Here is a 7,031-nt window from a genome sequence, read left to right as displayed (position 1 = left end):
TATTGTTTACTGATCATTTCACTGTTAGTAATTAAGTGTTTAAATACTGTTGGAAAAGAGTAGTGTGCTGAACAACCTCATACAGGAACATAAACATTGATAATGCATATCTCTTTTCAACTTCATGTTCAGTGATACCATGTTGGTAAGCTCAAATTAGCTGTGGTGGGTATAGTTACATCATGGAAATAGGCAAGAGCTACAAATCAAGGTTTTCTCCACTTTCCCAGAAAACTGATTGTTAAACATTTACTAGCACACCACTCCTCTATTTGCCATATTGTGTGAGAGGTATTTAAAGAAAATCATACTGACTAAACAAATATTTGCTTATTTTTTATCATATTAATATAAGCATTATTTGAACTTCTAATTATTTTGCTTCTGTGTGTCTCAATTTTACTTTTAAAATTGAGAAGTGAGTAGTATCAACTAAAAATAAGTTAATAAAAGTACAGTATTTGGTATAAAAGTACAGTATTTGGTATAAAAGTACTGTTTGATATAATGCTCAATAAATTTTGTTATTTAAAAAAATCGTATCAATAAGGTGAATATTTAGAAGAATACAAGCATTTCCCTTAATCTGAATCTTCACAGTTCTTTTACATATTTGTTAAAGAAATGCTGAGAAATTCTTCACTTGTATTCTGTTGGAATATCAAAGCTAAATGACTACCTGGAATATTTTCTGGATATTTTATTTTATTATTGTATTTTTAGGTGATTCCTCCTCGGGAATGGAAGCCAAGACAGTGCTATGATGACATTGATAATTTGCTTATTCCAGCACCAATTCAGCAGATGGTCACAGGGCAGTCAGGACTGTTCACGCAATACAACATCCAGAAAAAAGCCATGACAGTGAAGGAGTTCAGGCAGCTGGCTAACAGTGGCAAGTGAGTGCATGCAGTTTGCTATTTTTACTGTTTTTGAAGATATACATGAACATGGTAAGAAATCAAGTAGACAGAGGAGCTTTGTGATGAAAAGTAGGAGTCTCCTGCACATCTTCTTTCAGTTTTCATTTAACTGTTTCTGTTTTCTGTTCTTCAGGTGGTTGCTTACATTTAGTTTACTGCTAAGGAAATTATTTCTCATTTTATCATCTTGTTCATATCTATAAATGTTTTTTTCTTTTAGTTGCCATGAGTGTTTTTGATTTTACACATGATTCATATTTGTTAGGCAAATTTTCTTTGTGTGACAGTGTTTAAGTCTTTTTTTTTTTTTTTTTTTAGCTCTGAGGTAGACTTTTATTTTTTTCTTGGCTGATAGGACTCTTCACACCCATGCTCCTCCCAGCACCTTTTATCCTGCCCACGCAGTGGCAGCGTAGTCCAAAAGGTGCCATGGCCGTAGCGGTTGGGGAGTCACTTCACATTTCAGGCTGGAGGAGTGAAGGGCTTGGGAATACTCCCTACCAACAAACCTTTACCAGCAAGAGACCAAGACATCGCAACCCCCAAGCCTGCATCCTGGCAGGAGGTGGTAGTGGCTCTTTTCAGCTCTCCACACCTGAGAGGAACAGGACCAGACAGGGTAAACCAAAGGCCCCCAGCTCCAGTGATGGTAGCTCCCAACCCTGGCGCCTGCCCAAGGCACAGCCCCAGCTCCCATCACAGGGCAGGAGAGGTGTCTCCTCCGTGGTGCTCGATGTCAGATGGAGTCCTCCACACTGGTCAGGGCAGAGGCAAAGTGGGGAGCAGCAGCAGTGGCAGAAAAGGAGCAGGCACTGAGACTGATGGGTTGTTGGCCAGCAGCATGGGGCCAAAGGCTCTCCTGAAGTCAGGGCAGGCTGTCTGTCCTTGCAGCTCTGGGGCTGGCCACTACGTGGGTGTAGTTGGCTGTAACACAGGTACTTGGGCACTTTTCTTTCTGGATGGTAGCTGATAACTTGTCTTTGGCTGCTCTCCACTCCTTGGCATCAAAATACCAGATAGTGATGGCATGCCTGGTGGTATAGGCTGGTTCCACCTCTTGGGGGTTCTGCTGATCAGACCAGAAAATGAGCAGCCCATCAAAGAGTGGCTCGATGTTGGTTACCACAGGCCAGCCCTCAGGGGAGATCTGCAGCAGGCCGCCATGCACCTTGATGTCCCAGTTCTGATTCAGGTAATAGATAGAGGTGATGCAGTGCCCATTGCTGTGGAGATTGTCCATATGCCTTATGTGCCCCAGCCTGTTGCCTGAGTAAGACACCACCATGGCCTTGGTGCGCCCGTTGTTGACATAGCCACCCAGCACCCAGTGCAGTGGCAGATTACAGCATCCACATGGACCATGAGGAGCCCAGTGCTTCAGCAGCTGGCCTCATGGCCTTCTACTGAGGCTGTCTGGCCCTGTAGATGCTGTGTGGTGGGATAGCCTGCTGGCTCACTAGCTGTCTGTCACGCCTGTGCCCACTCTGCTTCAGGGCCTCTACCCTGGCCAGCACGTGGCCACCCAGTGCTGTCCTCAGGAAGCTGTCCCTGACACGGATGCCATAGTATTGCATGCAGAGCACAGTACGGTCTGGGGCCAGGCACTTGGGTGCAGCAGGTGGCACCTCCTCCTTCAGCCACACCCTAGCCTCACCATTGCCACTGCTGCAGCCCATGCTGCCCTCCCCTTTGGCCTCTGCCTCCTGGTTCTCCTGCCTGTCCCAAGGGCCGCTTGCTTGGGTGCAGAGGCATCCCCACCATCCTCTGTTCATTTCCATTTGGGAACCTCAGGCCTGGCACCCTGGGACATCAGCTCCTAGCACACCTTGGTGACTAGTGCTGCAACATCTTCACTCTGCAGCAGCTGCAACTCAGCACCATCCTGCCCACCGAAGCCCTACCACAGGGCGCTGGCTGTGGTGGAGGTGGCTGTGGCCCTGGGGGTCCCACTCCCCGCGGAGGCCTCACCAGGTGTTCCTGGTCTGTCGTGGGAGGGTAGCAGGGGACAGCGCAGGTAACTCTCTATCCCGATCCTGGCCCAGCCAGGATCCAAGGGCTGTGACACGGGATCTGGCAACTAAGGGAGCCTGACTTAGGGGCTGTGGCTGGCACAGGCTGTCCATGGCAGTAGCGTCTTCATCCCCTGGGTATGGAGGGTACGGCCCAGGCCCATGATGCCACCCTCCTCTGCCTCCTCCATTTGATGCAGCTGGGGCTGGGCAGCTGTGCCTTGCATGGGGCAGGGTGAGGAAGGGCAGGCAGCAGAGGCTCTTCTCGCACCTTGGGTGTGTTCACTGGTCCCCAAGTCCCCTGCTGCCCCTAGGGGCTTAGGAAAGGACCTGTCAGGGTGGTGAGCTTTTTCCTTTGCCCTCCACACCATCAGTTGTGCCAGCCACCAGTGCTGCAAAGCACACCATACCCCTGATGATGTTTAGGTCTCAAATGATACATTATATATTTAGAAGATGAGTAATTTGAACAGGAAACCCTGAACGACTTGAAGGGCCACCATTATTGTATTAGCATTATTGTAATTATACCTATTGCTGTGTAACAAATTACCCCAAACCTTATAGCTTAAATCAACAAGCATTTAATATCTCAGTTTCTGTAGGTTAGGAATTTGGGAGTGGCTTAGCTGGGTGGCTGTGGCTTAGGGCCTCTCATCTTGCAGTCAGGATGTCAGGTGGGGCCGTTATCATCTGAAGGCTTGACTGTGACTGGAAGATCCTTTTCTAAGATTGTTCCCCTTACATGGCTGTTGGCTAGAGTCCTGAGTTCCTTGCCACATGGACTGCTTCTCATATTGTGGCAGCTGGCTTTTTCCAGAGCAAGTGATCCAAGAGAGTAACCAAGATGGAAGCCATGGTATCTCTTCATGATCTGTTTCTTGACTTCTGCCATATTCCATTTGTTACAAGCCAGTTGCAAAGTGCAGCCCATAGTCAGGGGGATGAGAATTAAGCTCTACTTCTTGAAGGGAGAGTATTAAAGAATTTGTGTATATATTTAGAAACTATCACAGTTATTATAAATTACCTTTCTTTTTAAAGATTTATTTACTTATTTTAGAGAGAGAGCGAGTGCAAGTGCATGAGTCGGGGCAGGGGCAGAGGGAGAGGGAGAGAGAGGGGGAGAGAAGCAGACTCCCCACTGAACGCAGAGCCCGACATGGGGCTTGATTCCAGGACCCCAAGTTCATGACCTGGGCCAAAACCAAGAGTCAGATGCTTAACTGACTGAGCCACCCGGGCACCCTTTTAAATTACCTTTTTAAAAAAAGTTTCTGATATGGTAGTTAAGGCCCAAGACCAAAACATTAATTTGAAAAAAAATTAAAACCCCAAATCAACCAACCAATCAGCTGATCAAAAAACTTCACCATCTAAATTCTCTGGGTAGGTGCATGTGAAATTGAGCTCTTTGGATGAATTTAGTTGATATCTTTTTAAAATTTTAAATTTATATTTGACATAGTCAGTACTTGAGGGTGCTTGAAGAATCTTAATTCTGTATGTAAAGTTCCAGCTATGGAGCACTGTGTCTATTCCAAAGGAATTGAAAGTTTTATATTTCTTCTTTTTTTTTTTTTTTTTGACTTTTACAAACTGTTTATTTTCTGGCAAACTTATTTCCATTTTGTTTGCCTTTGTGGAAGAGCAGGTTAAGACCACTCAGTGGTTGTTCTACCCATTCAGTGGCCTGAGCAGTGGGAGATGCAGACCAGTCTTCAGTGGTCGGCTGGGCGCTCCAGTCTTCAGTAGAGGACTGCTGAATAGGCACAAAGGGCCCCTGCTCGCCTTCAGACCAGTCTGCGACTTCAGGTTGAGTAGCAGTGAACTCAGGAGCTGGAGCCATCCATTCATTCTGAAATTCCTCCTGGGTCACAGCCTTTTCAGCAGCGGCCTGCTCTTCCTTTTCAATCTCTTCAGGATCTCTGTAGAAGTAGAGATCAGCATGACCTCCCATGGGTGTTCACAGGAAATGGTGCCACACATGTGCAGAACTTCCCTGGCGAGCACCCACCATATCAGACCCACTGAGTGAGCTCCCTTGTTGTAAGAGATGGCAATGTCCATATAGTGCAGAGGAGAGTCTGTGTTACACAGAGCAATGGTAGGCAGGTTAACATAAGACGCCTCTGTAAGAGGCTGGTGATCAGCCCTGGGATCAGTAACCGCCAGAAGTCTCGGCTCCCAGAAGGCTGCCTGGCTCTGGTTAGTGAAGATTCCAGGAGTGAAGCGGCCGGCAGTAGGAGTAACTCCAGGAGCAGTAGCAAATTTCAGCACAGCTCGCTGGCCACTATTCCTGGATGATGTGACAGTGACATCAGCTGGGTTTTCTTTTTTTTTTTTTCTTTAAAGATTTTATTTATTTATTTGAGAGAGAGAGAGCACAAGAGGGGGGAGCAGGAGAGGGAGAAGCAGACTCCCTGCTGAGCAGGTAGCCCGATGCGGGACTTGATCCCGGGACTCCAGGATCATGACCTGAGCCGAAGGCAGTCGCTTAACCAACTGAGCCACCCAGGCGCCCCTCAGCTGGGTTTTCAATGGCAACAATGGCACAAGCTGCCAGCAGAAGCTTCTCCCACTTTCTCTTCAGATTTATGATGTAGATACCATCACTTTTCTTTTTGTAGATGTACTGTTCCATTTGGAAGTCAAGGTTAGTGCCACCTAAGTGGGTTCTTGCTGCAAGTAATCTGAGGACATCCTCCTCCTTCATTTGCAGGACATCGAGGGCTCCGGACATTAGTTTCCTTTTAAGTTATGAAAGGAATGCAAAATAACGCCATATGGACCCTTCCCTGGGTAGTGCAGAAAAGGCTCTTTTTTTTTTTTTTATTATTAACATATAATGTATTATTTGTTTCAGGGGTACAGGTCTGTGATTCATCAGTCTTACACAATACACAGTGCTCCCCACAACAATACCCTCCCCAATGTCCATCACCGAGCCACCCCATCCCTTCCACCCCCCTCCACTCCAGCAACCCTCAGTTTGTTCCCTGAGAGTCTCTTATGGTTTGTCTCCCTCTCTGCTTTTGTCTTGTTTCATTTTTCCCTACCTTTCCCTATGATCCTGTGCCTTGTTTCTCAAATTCCACATATCTATCAGTGAGATCATATGATAATTGTCTTTCTCCGATTGACTTAATTCGCTATCCTCTAGTTCCAGCCACATCATTGTAAATGGCAGGATTTCATGATGGCTGTGTAATATTCCACTGTATATATATACCACATCTTCCTTATCCATTTAACTGTTGATGGACATCTGGGCTCTTTCCATAGTTTGGCTCTTGTGGACACTGCTGCTATAGACATTGGGGTGCCAGTGCCCTTTGGATCACTGCATTTTTATCTTTGGGGTAAATACCCAGTAGTGCAATTGCTGGGTCATAGGGTAGCTCTATTTTCAACTTTTTGAGGAACCTCCATCCTGTTTTCCAGAGTGGCTGCAGCAGCTTGCATTCCCACCAACAGTGTAGGAGGGTTCCCCTTTCTCCACATCCTCGCCAACATCTATCGTTTCCTAACTTATTAATTTTAGCCATTCTGACTGGTGTGAGGTGGTAACCCATTGTGGTTTTGATTTGTATTTCCCTGATGCCGAGCGATGTTGAGCACTTTTTCATGTGTCTGTTGGCCATTTGGATGTCTTCTTTGAAGAAATGTCTGTTCATGTCTTCTGCCCATTTCTTGATTGGATTATTTGTTCCTTGGGTGTTAAGTTTGATAAGTTCTTTATAGATTTTGGATACTAACCCTTTATCTGATATGTCATTTGCAAATATCTTCTCCCATTCTCTCCAGTCGTCTTTTGGTTTTGTTGACTGTTTCTTTTGCTGTGCAAAAGCTTTTTATCTTGATGAAGTCCCAATAGTTCACTTTTGCCCTTGCTTCCCTTGCCTTTGGCGATGTGTCTAGGAAGAATTTGCTGTGGCTGAGGTCGAAGAGGTTACCGCCTGTGTTCTCCTCTAGGATTTTGATGGATTCCCGTCTCACACTGAGGTCTTTCATCCATTTTGAGTCTATTTTTTTGTATGGTGTAAGGAAATGGTCCAGTTTCATTCTGCTGCATGTGGCTGTTCAGTTTTCCCAACAC

General features: G+C 46.0%; 2 pseudogenes; both read right to left on the bottom strand.

The window, feature by feature from the left end:
• Positions 1-1,781: 1,781 nt before the first annotated feature.
• LOC102742995 (prolyl hydroxylase EGLN2 pseudogene) lies at positions 1,782-3,046 on the bottom strand (annotated as a pseudogene).
• A 1,512-nt stretch (positions 3,047-4,558) lies between these two features.
• LOC115943467 (small ribosomal subunit protein uS2-like) lies at positions 4,559-5,675 on the bottom strand (annotated as a pseudogene).
• Between the last annotated feature and the right edge of the window lie 1,356 nt (positions 5,676-7,031).

The sequence above is a fragment of the Leptonychotes weddellii genome, unplaced genomic scaffold, assembly GCF_054177405.1.
Source record: "Leptonychotes weddellii isolate Sample4059 unplaced genomic scaffold, ASM5417740v2 HiC_scaffold_3994, whole genome shotgun sequence".
NCBI lineage: Eukaryota > Metazoa > Chordata > Mammalia > Carnivora > Phocidae > Leptonychotes > Leptonychotes weddellii.
Note: the sequence above shows the minus strand (reverse complement) of the source record. Positions and strands in the feature narration are given on the sequence as shown.